Raw genomic sequence first — 18086 nt, forward strand, 5'->3', positions numbered from 1 at the left:
ACCGCAGTGTAGATATTTCCATGTTTATACAAATAGCGGTGTAGATATTTCCATGTTTGTACACATGGCGGTGTTGATGTTTCCATCTAAACACAGATTGCCGTGTAGGTACTTCCATGTGTATACAGATGGCATTGTAGATATTTCCATGTTTATACAGATGGTGATGTAGATATTTCCATGTTTATAGAGATAGCGGTGTAGATATTTCCATATTTATACAGATAACGGTGTAGATATTTCCATGTTTATACAGATAGCAGTGTAAATATTTCCACGTTTATACAGATCACGGTGTAGAAATTTCCACGTTTATACAGACCGCAGTGTAGATATTTCCATCTTTATACAGATAGCGGTGTAGATACTTCCATGTGTGTACAGATGGCGGTGTTGACGTTTCCATCTATACTCAGATTGCCGTGTAGGTATTTCCATGTGTATACAGATGGCATTGTAGATATTTCCATGTTTATACACATGACTGTATAGGTATTTCCATGTTTTTACAGATGGCATTGTAGATAATTCCACGTTTATAGAGATAGCAGGGTAGATATTTCCATGTTTATACAGATGGTGGTGTAGATATTTCCATGTTTATAGAGATAGCGGTGTAGATATTTCCATATTTATACAGATAACGGTGTAGATATTTCCATGTTTATACAGATAGCAGTGTAAATATTTCCATGTTTATACAGATCACGGTGTAGATATTTCCAGGTTTATAGAGATAACAGTGTAGATATTTCCATGTTTATACAGATAGCGGTTTAGCTATTTCCATGTTTATACAGACCGCGGTGTAGATATTTCCATGTTTATACAGATAGCAGTGCAGATATTTCCATGTTTGTACAGATGGCGGTGTTGATATTTCCATCTATACACAGATGACCGTGTAGATATTTCCATGTTTATACAGAAGGCGGCGCAGATATTTCCATGGATATGTAGAAGGCGGTGTAGATATTTCCATGTTTATACAGATAGCGGTGCAGATATTTCCATGTATATACAGATGGCTGTGTAGATATTTCCATGTGTATACAGATGGCTGTGTAGATATTTCCATGTGTATACAGATGGCTGTGTAGATATTTCCATGTTTATGCAGATGACTTTGTAGGTATTTCCATGTTTATACAGATGGCGGTGTAGGTATTTCCATGTTTATAGAGATAGCTGTGTAGATATTTCCATGTTTATACAGATAGCGGTGTAGATATTTCCATGTTTATACAGATCGCGGTGTAGATATTCCATGTTTATACAGACAGCAGTGGAGATATTTCCATGTTTATACACATAGCGGTGTACATATTTCCATGCTTATAGAGACAGTGGTGTAGGTATTTCCATGTTTATACAGATAGCGGTGTAAATATTTCCATGTTTATACAGATCGGGGTGTAGATATTTCCATGTTTATACAGATACCGGTGTAGAAATTTCCATGTTTATAGAGACCGCAGTGTAGATATTTCCATGTTTATACAGATAGCGGTGTAGATATTATCATGTTTGTACAGATGGCGGTGTTGATGTTTCCATCTATACACAGATTGCTGTGTAGGTATTTCCATGTGTATACAGATGGCTTTGTAGATATTTCCATGTTTATACAGATGGTGGTGTAGATATTTACATGTTTATACTGATGACTGTATAGGTATTTCCATGTTTTTACAGATGGCATTGTAGATATTTCCATGTTTATAGAGATAGCAGTGTAGATATTTCCATGTTTATACAGATGGCGGTGTAGATATGTCCATGTTTATAGAGATAGCGGTGTAGATATGTCCATATTTATACAGATAACGGTGTAGATATTTCCATGTTTATACAGATAGCAGTGTAAATATTTCCATGTTTATACAGATCACGGTGTAGATATTTCCAGGTTTATAGAGATAGCAGTGTAGATATTTCCATGTTTATACAGATGACTTTGTAGGTATTTCCATGTTTATACAGATGGCGGTGTAGGTATTTCCATGTTTATAGAGATAGCTGTGTTGATATTTCCATCTATACACAGATGACCGTGTAGATATTTCCATGTTTATACAGAAGGTGGTGGAGATATTTCCATGGATATGTAGAAGGCGGTGTAGATATTTCCATGTTTATACAGATAGCGGTGTAGATATTTCCATGTATATACAGATGGTTGTGTAGGTATTTCCATGTTTATACAGATGTCGGTGTAGGTATTTCCATGTTTATAGACATAGCTGTGTTGATATTTCCATGTTTATACACACAGCGGTGTAGATATTTCCATGTTTATACAGATCGCGGTGTAGATATTTCCATGTTTATACAGACAGCAGAGGAGATATTTCCATGTTTATACACATAGCGGTGTACATAATTCCATGTTTATAGAGACAGCGGTGTAGGTATTACCATGTTTATACAGATGCGTATGCAGATATTTCCATATTTATACAGAGGGCTCTGTAGATATTTCCATGTTTATACAGATGGCAGTGTTGATTTTTCCATGTTCCTACACATGACTGTGTAGGTATTTCCATGTTTATACAGATGGCGGTGTAGATATTTCCATGTTTATAGAGATAGCGGTGTAGATATTTCCATATTTATACAGATAACGGTGTAGATATTTCCATGTTTATACAGATAGCAGTGTAAATATTTCCACGTTTATACAGATCACGGTGTAGAAATTTCCACGTTTATACAGACCGCAGTGTAGATATTTCCATCTTTATACAGATAGCGGTGTAGATAATTCCATGTGTGTACAGATGGCGGTGTTGACGTTTCCATCTATACTCAGATTGCCGTGTAGGTATTTCCATGTGTATACAGATGGCATTGTAGATATTTCCATGTTTATACACATGACTGTATAGGTATTTCCATGTTTTTACAGATGGCATTGTAGATATTTCCACGTTTATAGAGATAGCAGGGTAGATATTTCCATGTTTATACAGATGGTGGTGTAGATATTTCCATGTTTATAGAGATAGCGGTGTAGATATTTCCATATTTATACAGATAACGGTGTAGATATTTCCATGTTTATACAGATAGCAGTGTAAATATTTCCATGTTTATACAGATCACGGTGTAGATATTTCCAGGTTTATAGAGATAACAGTGTAGATATTTCCATGTTTATACAGATAGTGGTTTAGCTATTTCCATGTTTATACAGACCGCGGTGTAGATATTTCCATGTTTATACAGATAGCAGTGCAGATATTTCCATGTTTGTACAGATGGCGGTGTTGATATTTCCATCTATACACAGATGACCGTGTAGATATTTCCATGTTTATACAGAAGGCGGCGCAGATATTTCCATGGATATGTAGAAGGCGGTGTAGATATTTCCATGTTTATACAGATAGCGGTGCAGATATTTCCATGTATATACAGATGGGTGTGTAGATATTTCCATGTGTATACAGATGGCTGTGTAGATATTTCCATGTTTATGCAGATGACTTTGTAGGTATTTCCATGTTTATACAGATGGCGGTGTAGGTATTTCCATGTTTATAGAGATAGCTGTGTAGATATTTCCATGTTTATACAGATAGCGGTGTAGATATTTCCATGTTTATAGAGATCGCGGTGTAGATATTTCCATGTTTATACAGACAGCAGTGGAGATATTTCCATGTTTATACACATAGCGGTGTACATATTTCCATGCTTATAGAGACAGTGGTGTAGGTATTTCCATGTTTATACAGATAGCGGTGTAAATATTTCCATGTTTATACAGATCGGGGTGTAGATATTTCCATGTTTATACAGATACCGGTGTAGAAATTTCCATGTTTATAGAGACCGCAGTGTAGATATTTCCATGTTTATACAGATAGCGGTGTAGATATTTCCATGTTTGTACAGATGGCGTTGTTGATGTTTCCATCTATACACAGATTGCTGTGTAGGTTTTTCCATGTGTATACAGATGGCATTGTAGATATTTCCATGTTTATACAGATGGTGGTGTAGATATTTACATGTTTATACAGATGACTGTATAGGTATTTCCATGTTTTTACAGATGGCATTGTAGATATTTCCATGTTTATAGAGATAGCAGTGTAGATATTTCCATGTTTATACAGATGGCGGTGTAGATATGTCCATGTTTATAGAGATAGCGGTGTAGATATTTCCATATTTATACAGATAACGGTGTAGATATTTCCATGTTTATACAGATAGCAGTGTTAATATTTCCATGTTTATACAGATCACGGTGTAGATATTTCCAGGTTTATAGAGATAGCAGTGTAGATATTTCCATGTTTATGCAGATAGAGGTTTAACTATTTCCATGTTTATACAGACCACGTTGTAGATATTTCCATGTTTATACAGATAGCGGTGCAGATATTTCCATGTTTGTACAGATGGCGGTGTTGATATTTCCATCTATACACAGATGACCGTGTAGATATTTCCATGTTTATACAGATCGTGGTGTAGATATTTCCATGTTTATACAGACAGCAGAGGAGATATTTCCATGTTTATACACATAGCGGTGTACATAATTCCATGTTTATAGAGACAGCGGTGTAGGTATTTCCATGTTTATACAGATAGCGGTGCAGATATTTGCATGTTTATACAGATGCCTATGCAGATATTTCCATATTTATACAGAGGGCTCTGTAGATATTTCCATGTTTATACAGATGGCAGTGTTGATTTTTCCATGTTCCTACACATGACTGTGTAGGTATTTCCATGTTTATACAGATGGCGGTGTAGATATTTCCATGTTTATAGAGATAGCGGTGTAGATATTTCCATATTTATACAGATAACGGTGTAGATATTTCCATGTTTATACAGATAGCAGTGTAAATATTTCCATGTTTATACAGATGACGGTGTAGAAATTTTCACGTTTGTACAGACTGCAGTGTAGATATTTCCATCTTTATACAGATAGCGGTGTAGATATTTCCATGTGTGTACAGATGGCGGTGTTGATGTTTCCATCTATACTCAGATTGCCGTGTAGGTATTTCCATGGGTATACAGATGGCATTGTAGATATTTCCACGTTTATACAGATGGTGGTGTAGATATTTCCATGTTTATACAGATGACTGTATAGGTATTTCCATGTTTTTACAGATGGCATTGTAGATATTTCCATGTTTATAGAGATAGCAGTGTAGATATTTCCATGTTTATACAGATGGCGGTGTAGATATTTCCATGTTTATAGAGATAGCGGTGTAGATATTTCCATATTTATACAGATAACGGTGTAGATATTTCCATGTTTATACAGATAGCAGTGTAAATATTTCCATGTTTATACAGATGGCTGTGCAGATATTTCCATGTTTATACAGATGACTTTGTAGGTATTTCCATGTTTATACAGATGGCGGTGTAGGTATTTCCATGTTTATAGAGATAGCTGTGTTGATATTTCCATGTTTATACACATAGCGGTGTAGATATTTCCATGTTTATACAGATCGCGGTGTAGATATTTCCATGTTTATACAGACAGCAGAGGAGATATTTCCATGTTTATACACATAGCGGTGTACATAATTCCATGTTTATAGAGACAGCGGTGTAGGTATTTCCATGTTTATACAGATAGCGGTGCAGATATTTGCATGTTTATACAGATGCCTATGCAGATATTTCCATATTTATACAGAGGGCTCTTTAGATATTTCCATGTTTATACAGATGGCAGTGTTGATTTTTCCATGTTCCTACACATGACTGTGTTGGTATTTCCATGTTTATACAGATGGCGGTGTAGATATTTCCATATTTATAGAGATAGCGGTGTAGATATTTCCATATTTATACAGATAACGGTGTAGATATTTCCATGTTTATACAGATGCCTATGTAGATATTTCCATATTTATACAAAGGGCTCTGTAGATATTTCCATGTTTATACAGATGGCAGTGTAGATTTTTCCATGTTCCTACACATGACTGTGTAGGTATTTCCATGTTTATACAGATGGCTTTGTAGATATTTCCATGTTTATAGAGATAGCGGTGTAGATATTTCCATGTTTATACAGATAGCGGTGTAAATATTTCCATGTTTATACAGATCGTGGTGTAGATATTTCCATGTTTATACAGAAGGTGGTGGAGATATTTCCATGGATATGTAGAAGGCGGTGTAGATATTTCCATATTTATACAGATAGCAGTGTAGATATTTCCATGTATGTACAGATGGTTGTGTAGGTATTTCGATGTTTATACAGATGGCAGTGCAGATATTTCCATGTTTATACAGATGACTTTGTAGGCATTTCCATGTTTATACAGACGGCGGTGTAGGTATTTCCATGTTTATAGAGATAGCTGTGTTGATATTTCCATGTTTATACACATAGCGGTGTAGATATTTCCATGTTTATACAGATCGCGGTGTAGATATTTCCATGTTTATACAGACAGCAGAGGAGATATTTCCATGTTTATACACATAGCGGTGTACATAATTCCATGTTTATAGAGACAGCGGTGTAGGTATTTCCAGGTTTATACAGATAGCGGTGCAGATATTTGCATGTTTATACAGATGCCTATGCAGATATTTCCATATTTATACAGAGGGCTCTGTAGATATTTCCATGTTTATACAGATGGCAGTGTTGATTTTTCCATGTTCCTACACATGACTGTGTAGGTATTTCCATGTTTATACAGATGGCGGTGTAGATATTTCCATGTTTATAGAGATAGCGGTGTAGATATTTCCATATTTATACAGATAACGGTGTAGATATTTCCATGTTTATACAGATGGCAGTGTAAATATTTCCATGTTTATACAGATGACGGTGTAGAAATTTCCACGTTTATACAGACCGCAGTGTAGATATTTCCATCTTTATACAGATAGCGGTGTAGATATTTCCATGTGTGTACAGATGGCGGTGTTGTTGTTTCCATCTATACTCAGATTGCCGTGTAGGTATTTCCATGGGTATACAGATGGCATTGTAGATATTTCCATGTTTATACAGATGGTGGTGTAGATATTTCCATGTTTATACAGATGACTGTATAGGTATTTCCATGTTTTTACAGATGGCGGTGTAGATATTTCCATGTTTATAGAGATAGCGGTGTAGATATTTCCATATTTATACAGATAACGGTGTAGATATTTCCATGTTTATACAGATAGCAGTGTAAATATTTCCATGTTTATACAGATGGCTGTGCAGATATTTCCAAGTTTATACAGATGACTTTGTAGGTATTTCCATGTTTATACAGATGGCGGTGTAGGTATTTCCATGTTTATAGAGATAGCTGTGTTGATATTTCCATGTTTATACACATAGCGGTGTAGATATTTCCATGTTTATACAGATCGCGGTGTAGATATTTCCATGTTTATACAGACAGCAGAGGAGATATTTCCATGTTTATACACATAGCGGTGTACATAATTCCATGTTTATAGAGACAGCGGTGTAGGTATTTCCATGTTTATACAGATAGCGGTGCAGATATTTGCATGTTTATACAGATGCCTATGCAGATATTTCCATATTTATACAGAGGGCCCTGTAGATATTTCCATGTTTATACAGATGGCAGTGTTGATTTTTCCATGTTCCTACACATGACTGTGTTGGTATTTCCATGTTTATACAGATGGCGGTGTAGATATTTCCATATTTATAGAGATAGCGGTGTAGATATTTCCATATTTATACAGATAACGGTGTAGATATTTCCATGTTTATACAGATGCCTATGCAGATGTTTCCATATTTATACAGAGGGCTCTGTAGATATTAACATGTTTATACAGATGGCAGTGTAGATTTTTCCATGTTCCTACACATGACTGTGTAGGTATTTCCATGTTTATACAGATGGCTTTGTAGATATTTCCATGTTTATAGAGATAGCGGTGTAGATATTTCCATGTTTATACAGATAGCGGTGTAAATATTTCCATGTTTATACAGATGGTGGTGTAGATATTTCCATGTTTATATAGAAGGTGGTGGAGATATTTCCATGGATATGTAGAAGGCGGTGTAGATATTTCCATGTTTATACAGATAGCGGTGTAGATATTTCCATGTATATACAGATGGTTGTGTAGGTATTTCGATGTTTATACAGATGGCTGTGCAGATATTTCCATGTTTATACAGATGACTTTGTAGGCATTTCCATGTTTATACAGACGGCGGTGTAGGTATTTCCATGTTTATAGAGATAGCTGTGTTGATATTTCCATGTTTATACACATAGCGGTGTAGATATTTCCATGTTTATACAGATCGCGGTGTAGATATTTCCATGTTTATACAGACAGCAGAGGAGATATTTCCATGTTTATACACATAGCGGTGTACATAATTCCATGTTTATAGAGACAGCGGTGTAGGTATTTCCATGTTTATACAGATAGCGGTGCAGATATTTGCATGTTTATACAGATGCCTATGCAGATATTTCCATATTTATACAGAGGGCTCTGTAGATATTTCCATGTTTATACAGATGGCAGTGTTGATTTTTCCATGTTCCTACACATGACTGTGTAGGTATTTCCATGTTTATACAGATGGCGGTGTAGATATTTCCATGTTTATAGAGATAGCGGTGTAGATATTTCCATATTTATACAGATAACGGTGTAGATATTTCCATGTTTATACAGATGGCAGTGTAAATATTTCCATGTTTATACAGATGACGGTGTAGAAATTTCCACGTTTATACAGACCGCAGTGTAGATATTTCCATCTTTGTACAGATAGCGGTGTAGATATTTCCATGTGTGTACAGATGGCGGTGTTGTTGTTTCCATCTATACTCAGATTGCCGTGTAGGTATTTCCATGGGTATACAGATGGCATTGTAGATATTTCCATGTTTATACAGATGGTGGTGTAGATATTTCCATGTTTATACAGATGACTGTATAGGTATTTCCATGTTTTTACAGATGGCGGTGTAGATATTTCCATGTTTATAGAGATAGCGGTGTAGATATTTCCATATTTATACAGATAACGGTGTAGATATTTCCATGTTTATACAGATAGCAGTGTAAATATTTCCATGTTTATACAGATGGCTGTGCAGATATTTCCAAGTTTATACAGATGACTTTGTAGGTATTTCCATGTTTATACAGATGGCGGTGTAGGTATTTCCATGTTTATAGAGATAGCTGTGTTGATATTTCCATGTTTATACACATAGCGGTGTAGATATTTCCATGTTTATACAGATCGCGGTGTAGATATTTCCATGTTTATACAGACAGCAGAGGAGATATTTCCATGTTTATACACATAGCGGTGTACATAATTCCATGTTTATAGAGACAGCGGTGTAGGTATTTCCATGTTTATACAGATAGCGGTGCAGATATTTGCATGTTTATACAGATGCCTATGCAGATATTTCCATATTTATACAGAGGGCTCTGTAGATATTTCCATGTTTATACAGATGGCAGTGTTGATTTTTCCATGTTCCTACACATGACTGTGTTGGTATTTCCATGTTTATACAGATGGCGGTGTAGATATTTCCATATTTATAGAGATAGCGGTGTAGATATTTCCATATTTATACAGATAACGGTGTAGATATTTCCATGTTTATACAGATGCCTATGCAGATGTTTCCATATTTATACAGAGGGCTCTGTAGATATTTCCATGTTTATACAGATGGCAGTGTAGATTTTTCCATGTTCCTACACATGACTGTGTAGGTATTTCCATGTTTATACAGATGGCTTTGTAGATATTTCCATGTTTATAGAGATAGCGGTGTAGATATTTCCATGTTTATACAGATAGCGGTGTAAATATTTCCATGTTTATACAGATCGTGGTGTAGATATTTCCATGTTTATACAGAAGGTGGTGGAGATATTTCCATGGATATGTAGAAGGCGGTGTAGATATTTCCATGTTTATACAGATAGCGGTGTAGATATTTCCATGTATATACAGATGGTTGTGTAGGTATTTCGATGTTTATACAGATGGCTGTGCAGATATTTCCATGTTTATACAGATGACTTTGTAGGCATTTCCATGTTTATACAGACGGCGGTGTAGGTATTTCCATGTTTATAGAGATAGCTGTGTTGATATTTCCATGTTTATACACATAGCGGTGTAGATATTTCCATGTTTATACAGATCGCGGTGTAGATATTTCCATGTTTATACAGACAGCAGAGGAGATATTTCCATGTTTATACACATAGCGGTGTACATAATTCCATGTTTATAGAGACAGCGGTGTAGGTATTTCCATGTTTATACAGATAGCGGTGCAGATATTTGCATGTTTATACAGATGCCTATGCAGATATTTCCATATTTATACAGAGGGCTCTGTAGATATTTCCATGTTTATACAGATGGCAGTGTTGATTTTTCCATGTTCCTACACATGACTGTGTAGGTATTTCCATGTTTATACAGATGGCGGTGTAGATATTTCCATGTTTATAGAGATAGCGGTGTAGATATTTCCATATTTATACAGATAACGGTGTAGATATTTCCATGTTTATACAGATGGCAGTGTAAATATTTCCATGTTTATACAGATGACGGTGTAGAAATTTCCACGTTTATACAGACCGCAGTGTAGATATTTCCATCTTTGTACAGATAGCGGTGTAGATATTTCCATGTGTGTACAGATGGCGGTGTTGTTGTTTCCATCTATACTCAGATTGCCGTGTAGGTATTTCCATGGGTATACAGATGGCATTGTAGATATTTCCATGTTTATACAGATGGTGGTGTAGATATTTCCATGTTTATACAGATGACTGTATAGGTATTTCCATGTTTTTACAGATGGCGGTGTAGATATTTCCATGTTTATAGAGATAGCGGTGTAGATATTTCCATATTTATACAGATAACGGTGTAGATATTTCCATGTTTATACAGATAGCAGTGTAAATATTTCCATGTTTATACAGATGGCTGTGCAGATATTTCCAAGTTTATACAGATGACTTTGTAGGTATTTCCATGTTTATACAGATGGCGGTGTAGGTATTTCCATGTTTATAGAGATAGCTGTGTTGATATTTCCATGTTTATACACATAGCGGTGTAGATATTTCCATGTTTATACAGATCGCGGTGTAGATATTTCCATGTTTATACAGACAGCAGAGGAGATATTTCCATGTTTATACACATAGCGGTGTACATAATTCCATGTTTATAGAGACAGCGGTGTAGGTATTTCCATGTTTATACAGATAGCGGTGCAGATATTTGCATGTTTATACAGATGCCTATGCAGATATTTCCATATTTATACAGAGGGCTCTGTAGATATTTCCATGTTTATACAGATGGCAGTGTTGATTTTTCCATGTTCCTACACATGACTGTGTTGGTATTTCCATGTTTATACAGATGGCGGTGTAGATATTTCCATATTTATAGAGATAGCGGTGTAGATATTTCCATATTTATACAGATAACGGTGTAGATATTTCCATGTTTATACAGATGCCTATGCAGATGTTTCCATATTTATACAGAGGGCTCTGTAGATATTTCCATGTTTATACAGATGGCAGTGTAGATTTTTCCATGTTCCTACACATGACTGTGTAGGTATTTCCATGTTTATACAGATGGCTTTGTAGATATTTCCATGTTTATAGAGATAGCGGTGTAGATATTTCCATGTTTATACAGATAGCGGTGTAAATATTTCCATGTTTATACAGATCGTGGTGTAGATATTTCCATGTTTATACAGAAGGTGGTGGAGATATTTCCATGGATATGTAGAAGGCGGTGTAGATATTTCCATGTTTATACAGATAGCGGTGTAGATATTTCCATGTATATACAGATGGTTGTGTAGGTATTTCGATGTTTATACAGATGGCTGTGCAGATATTTCCATGTTTATACAGATGACTTTGTAGGCATTTCCATGTTTATACAGACGGCGGTGTAGGTATTTCCATGTTTATAGAGATAGCTGTGTTGATATTTCCATGTTTATACACATAGCGGTGTAGATATTTCCATGTTTATACAGATCGCGGTGTAGATATTTCCATGTTTATACAGACAGCAGAGGAGATATTTCCATGTTTATACACATAGCGGTGTACATAATTCCATGTTTATAGAGACAGCGGTGTAGGTATTTCCATGTTTATACAGATAGCGGTGCAGATATTTGCATGTTTATACAGATGCCTATGCAGATATTTCCATATTTATACAGATGGCAGTGTTGATTTTTCCATGTTCCTACACATGACTGTGTAGGTATTTCCATGTTTATACAGATGGCGGTGTAGATATTTCCATGTTTATAGAGATAGCGGTGTAGATATTTCCATATTTATACAGATAACGGTGTAGATATTTCCATGTTTATACAGATGGCAGTGTAAATATTTCCATGTTTATACAGATGACGGTGTAGAAATTTCCACGTTTATACAGACCGCAGTGTAGATATTTCCATCTTTGTACAGATAGCGGTGTAGATATTTCCATGTGTGTACAGATGGCGGTGTTGTTGTTTCCATCTATACTCAGATTGCCGTGTAGGTATTTCCATGGGTATACAGATGGCATTGTAGATATTTCCATGTTTATACAGATGGTGGTGTAGATATTTCCATGTTTATACAGATGACTGTATAGGTATTTCCATGTTTTTACAGATGGCGGTGTAGATATTTCCATGTTTATAGAGATAGCGGTGTAGATATTTCCATATTTATACAGATAACGGTGTAGATATTTCCATGTTTATACAGATAGCAGTGTAAATATTTCCATGTTTATACAGATGGCTGTGCAGATATTTCCAAGTTTATACAGATGACTTTGTAGGTATTTCCATGTTTATACAGATGGCGGTGTAGGTATTTCCATGTTTATAGAGATAGCTGTGTTGATATTTCCATGTTTATACACATAGCGGTGTAGATATTTCCATGTTTATACAGATCGCGGTGTAGATATTTCCATGTTTATACAGACAGCAGAGGAGATATTTCCATGTTTATACACATAGCGGTGTACATAATTCCATGTTTATAGAGACAGCGGTGTAGGTATTTCCATGTTTATACAGATAGCGGTGCAGATATTTGCATGTTTATACAGATGCCTATGCAGATATTTCCATATTTATACAGAGGGCTCTGTAGATATTTCCATGTTTATACAGATGGCAGTGTTGATTTTTCCATGTTCCTACACATGACTGTGTTGGTATTTCCATGTTTATACAGATGGCGGTGTAGATATTTCCATATTTATAGAGATAGCGGTGTAGATATTTCCATATTTATACAGATAACGGTGTAGATATTTCCATGTTTATACAGATGCCTATGCAGATGTTTCCATATTTATACAGAGGGCTCTGTAGATATTTCCATGTTTATACAGATGGCAGTGTAGATTTTTCCATGTTCCTACACATGACTGTGTAGGTATTTCCATGTTTATACAGATGGCTTTGTAGATATTTCCATGTTTATAGAGATAGCGGTGTAGATATTTCCATGTTTATACAGATAGCGGTGTAAATATTTCCATGTTTATACAGATCGTGGTGTAGATATTTCCATGTTTATACAGAAGGTGGTGGAGATATTTCCATGGATATGTAGAAGGCGGTGTAGATATTTCCATGTTTATACAGATAGCGGTGTAGATATTTCCATGTATATACAGATGGTTGTGTAGGTATTTCGATGTTTATACAGATGGCTGTGCAGATATTTCCATGTTTATACAGATGACTTTGTAGGCATTTCCATGTTTATACAGACGGCGGTGTAGGTATTTCCATGTTTATAGAGATAGCTGTGTTGATATTTCCATGTTTATACACATAGTGGTGTAGATATTTCCATGTTTATACAGATCGCGGTGTAGATATTTCCATGTTTATACAGACAGCAGAGGAGATATTTCCATGTTTATACACATAGCGGTGTACATAATTCCATGTTTATAGAGACAGCGGTGTAGGTATTTCCATGTTTATACAGATAGCGGTGCAGATATTTGCATGTTTATACAGATGCCTATGCAGATATTTCCATATTTATACAGAGGGCTCTGTAGATATTTCCATGTTTATACAGATGGCAGTGTTGATTTTTCCATGTTCCTACACATGACTGTGTAGGTATTTCCATGTTTATACAGATGGCGGTGTAGATATTTCCATGTTTATAGAGATAGCGGTGTAGATATTTCCATATTTATACAGATAACGGTGTAGATATTTCCATGTTTATACAGATAGCAGTGTAAATATTTCCATGTTTATACAGATGACGGTGTAGAAATTTCCACGTTTATACAGACCGCAGTGTAGATATTTCCATCTTTATACAGATAGCGGTGTAGATATTTCCATGTGTGTACAGATGGCGGTGTTGATGTTTCCATCTATACTCAGATTGCCGTGTAGGTATTTCCATGGGTATACAGATGGCCTTGTAGATATTTCCATGTTTATACAGATGGTGGTGTAGATATTTCCATGTTTATACAGATGACTGTATAGGTATTTCCATGTTTTTACAGATGGCATTGTAGATATTTCCATGTTTATAGAGATAGCAGTGTAGATATTTCCATGTTTATACAGATGGCGGTGTAGATATTTCCATGTTTATAGAGATAGCGGTGTAGATATTTCCATATTTATACAGATAACGGTGAAGATATTTCCATGTTTATACAGATAGCAGTGTAAATATTTCCATGTTTATACAGATGGCTGTGCAGATATTTCCATGTTTATACAGATGACTTTGTAGGTATTTCCATGTTTATACAGATGGCGGTGTAGGTATTTCCATGTTTATAGAGATAGCTGTGTTGATATTTCCATGTTTATACACATAGCGGTGTAGATATTTCCATGTTTATACAGATCGCGGTGTAGATATTTCCATGTTTATACAGACAGCAGAGGAGATATTTCCATGTTTATACACATAGGGGTGTACATAATTCCATGTTTATAGAGACAGCGGTGTAGGTATTTCCATGTTTATACAGATAGCGGTGCAGATATTTGCATGTTTATACAGATGCCTATGCAGGTATTTCCATATTTATACAGAGGGCTCTGTAGATATTTCCATGTTTATACAGATGGCAGTGTTGATTTTTCCATGTTCCTACACATGACTGTGTAGGTATTTCCATGTTTATACAGATGGCGGTGTAGATATTTCCATGTTTATAGAGATAGCGGTGTAGATATTTCCATATTTATACAGATAACGGTGTAGATATTTCCATGTTTATACAGATGGCAGTGTAAATATTTCCATGTTTATACAGATGACGGTGTAGAAATTTCCACGTTTATACAGACCGCAGTGTAGATATTTCCATCTTTATACAGATAGCGGTGTAGATATTTCCATGTGTGTACAGATGGCGGTGTTGATGTTTCCATCTATACTCAGATTGCCGTGTAGGTATTTCCATGGGTATACAGATGGCATTGTAGATATTTCCATGTTTATACAGATGGTGGTGTAGATATTTCCATGTTTATACAGATGACTGTATAGGTATTTCCATGTTTTTACAGATGGCGGTGTAGATATTTCCATGTTTATAGAGATAGCGGTGTAGATATTTCCATATTTATACAGATAACGGTGTAGATATTTCCATGTTTATACAGATAGCAGTGTAAATATTTCCATGTTTATACAGATGGCTGTGCAGATATTTCCAAGTTTATACAGATGACTTTGTAGGTATTTCCATGTTTATACAGATGGCGGTGTAGGTATTTCCATGTTTATAGAGATAGCTGTGTTGATATTTCCATGTTTATACACATAGCGGTGTAGATATTTCCATGTTTATACAGATCGCGGTGTAGATATTTCCATGTTTATACAGACAGCAGAGGAGATATTTCCATGTTTATACACATAGCGGTGTACATAATTCCATGTTTATAGAGACAGCGGTGTAGGTATTTCCATGTTTATACAGATAGCGGTGCAGATATTTGCATGTTTATACAGATGCCTATGCAGATATTTCCATATTTATACAGAGGGCTCTGTAGATATTTCCATGTTTATACAGATGGCAGTGTTGATTTTTCCATGTTCCTACACATGACTGTGTTGGTATTTCCATGTTTATACAGATGGCGGTGTAGATATTTCCATATTTATAGAGATAGCGGTGTAGATATTTCCATATTTATACAGATAACGGTGTAGATATTTCCATGTTTATACAGATGCCTATGCAGATGTTTCCATATTTATACAGAGGGCTCTGTAGATATTTCCATGTTTATACAGATGGCAGTGTAGATTTTTCCATGTTCCTACACATGACTGTGTAGGTATTTCCATGTTTATACAGATGGCTTTGTAGATATTTCCATGTTTATAGAGATAGCGGTGTAGATATTTCCATGTTTATACAGATAGCGGTGTAAATATTTCCATGTTTATACAGATCGTGGTGTAGATATTTCCATGTTTATACAGAAGGTGGTGGAGATATTTCCATGGATATGTAGAAGGCGGTGTAGATATTTCCATGTTTATACAGATAGCGGTGTAGATATTTCCATGTATATACAGATGGTTGTGTAGGTATTTCGATGTTTATACAGATGGCTGTGCAGATATTTCCATGTTTATACAGATGACTTTGTAGGCATTTCCATGTTTATACAGACGGCGGTGTAGGTATTTCCATGTTTATAGAGATAGCTGTGTTGATATTTCCATGTTTATACACATAGTGGTGTAGATATTTCCATGTTTATACAGATCGCGGTGTAGATATTTCCATGTTTATACAGACAGCAGAGGAGATATTTCCATGTTTATACACATAGCGGTGTACATAATTCCATGTTTATAGAGACAGCGGTGTAGGTATTTCCATGTTTATACAGATAGCGGTGCAGATATTTGCATGTTTATACAGATGCCTATGCAGATATTTCCATATTTATACAGAGGGCTCTGTAGATATTTCCATGTTTATACAGATGGCAGTGTTGATTTTTCCATGTTCCTACACATGACTGTGTAGGTATTTCCATGTTTATACAGATGGCGGTGTAGATATTTCCATGTTTATAGAGATAGCGGTGTAGATATTTCCATATTTATACAGATAACGGTGTAGATATTTCCATGTTTATACAGATAGCAGTGTAAATATTTCCATGTTTATACAGATGACGGTGTAGAAATTTCCACGTTTATACAGACCGCAGTGTAGATATTTCCATCTTTATACAGATAGCGGTGTAGATATTTCCATGTGTGTACAGATGGCGGTGTTGATGTTTCCATCTATACTCAGATTGCCGTGTAGGTATTTCCATGGCTATACAGATGGCATTGTAGATATTTCCATGTTTATACAGATGGTGGTGTAGATATTTCCATGTTTATACAGATGACTCTATAGGTATTTCCATGTTTTTACAGATGGCATTGTAGATATTTCCATGTTTATAGAGATAGCAGTGTAGATATTTCCATGTTTATACAGATGGCGGTGTAGATATTTCCATGTTTATAGAGATAGCGGTGTAGATATTTCCATATTTATACAGATAACGGTGTAGATATTTCCATGTTTATACAGATAGCAGTGTAAATATTTCCATGTTTATACAGATGGCTGTGCAGATATTTCCATGTTTATACAGATGACTTTGTAGGTATTTCCATGTTTATACAGATGGCGGTGTAGGTATTTCCATGTTTATAGAGATAGCTGTGTTGATATTTCCATGTTTATACACATAGCGGTGTAGATATTTCCATGTTTATACAGATCGCGGTGTAGATATTTCCATGTTTACACAGACAGCAGAGGAGATATTTCCATGTTTATACACATAGGGGTGTACATAATTCCATGTTTATAGAGACAGCGGTGTAGGTATTTCCATGTTTATACAGATAGCGGTGCAGATATTTGCATGTTTATACAGATGCCTATGCAGATATTTCCATATTTATACAGAGGGCTC

This window comes from Pan troglodytes, chromosome 22 (assembly GCF_028858775.2).
Source record: "Pan troglodytes isolate AG18354 chromosome 22, NHGRI_mPanTro3-v2.0_pri, whole genome shotgun sequence".
Taxonomy (NCBI): domain Eukaryota; kingdom Metazoa; phylum Chordata; class Mammalia; order Primates; family Hominidae; genus Pan; species Pan troglodytes.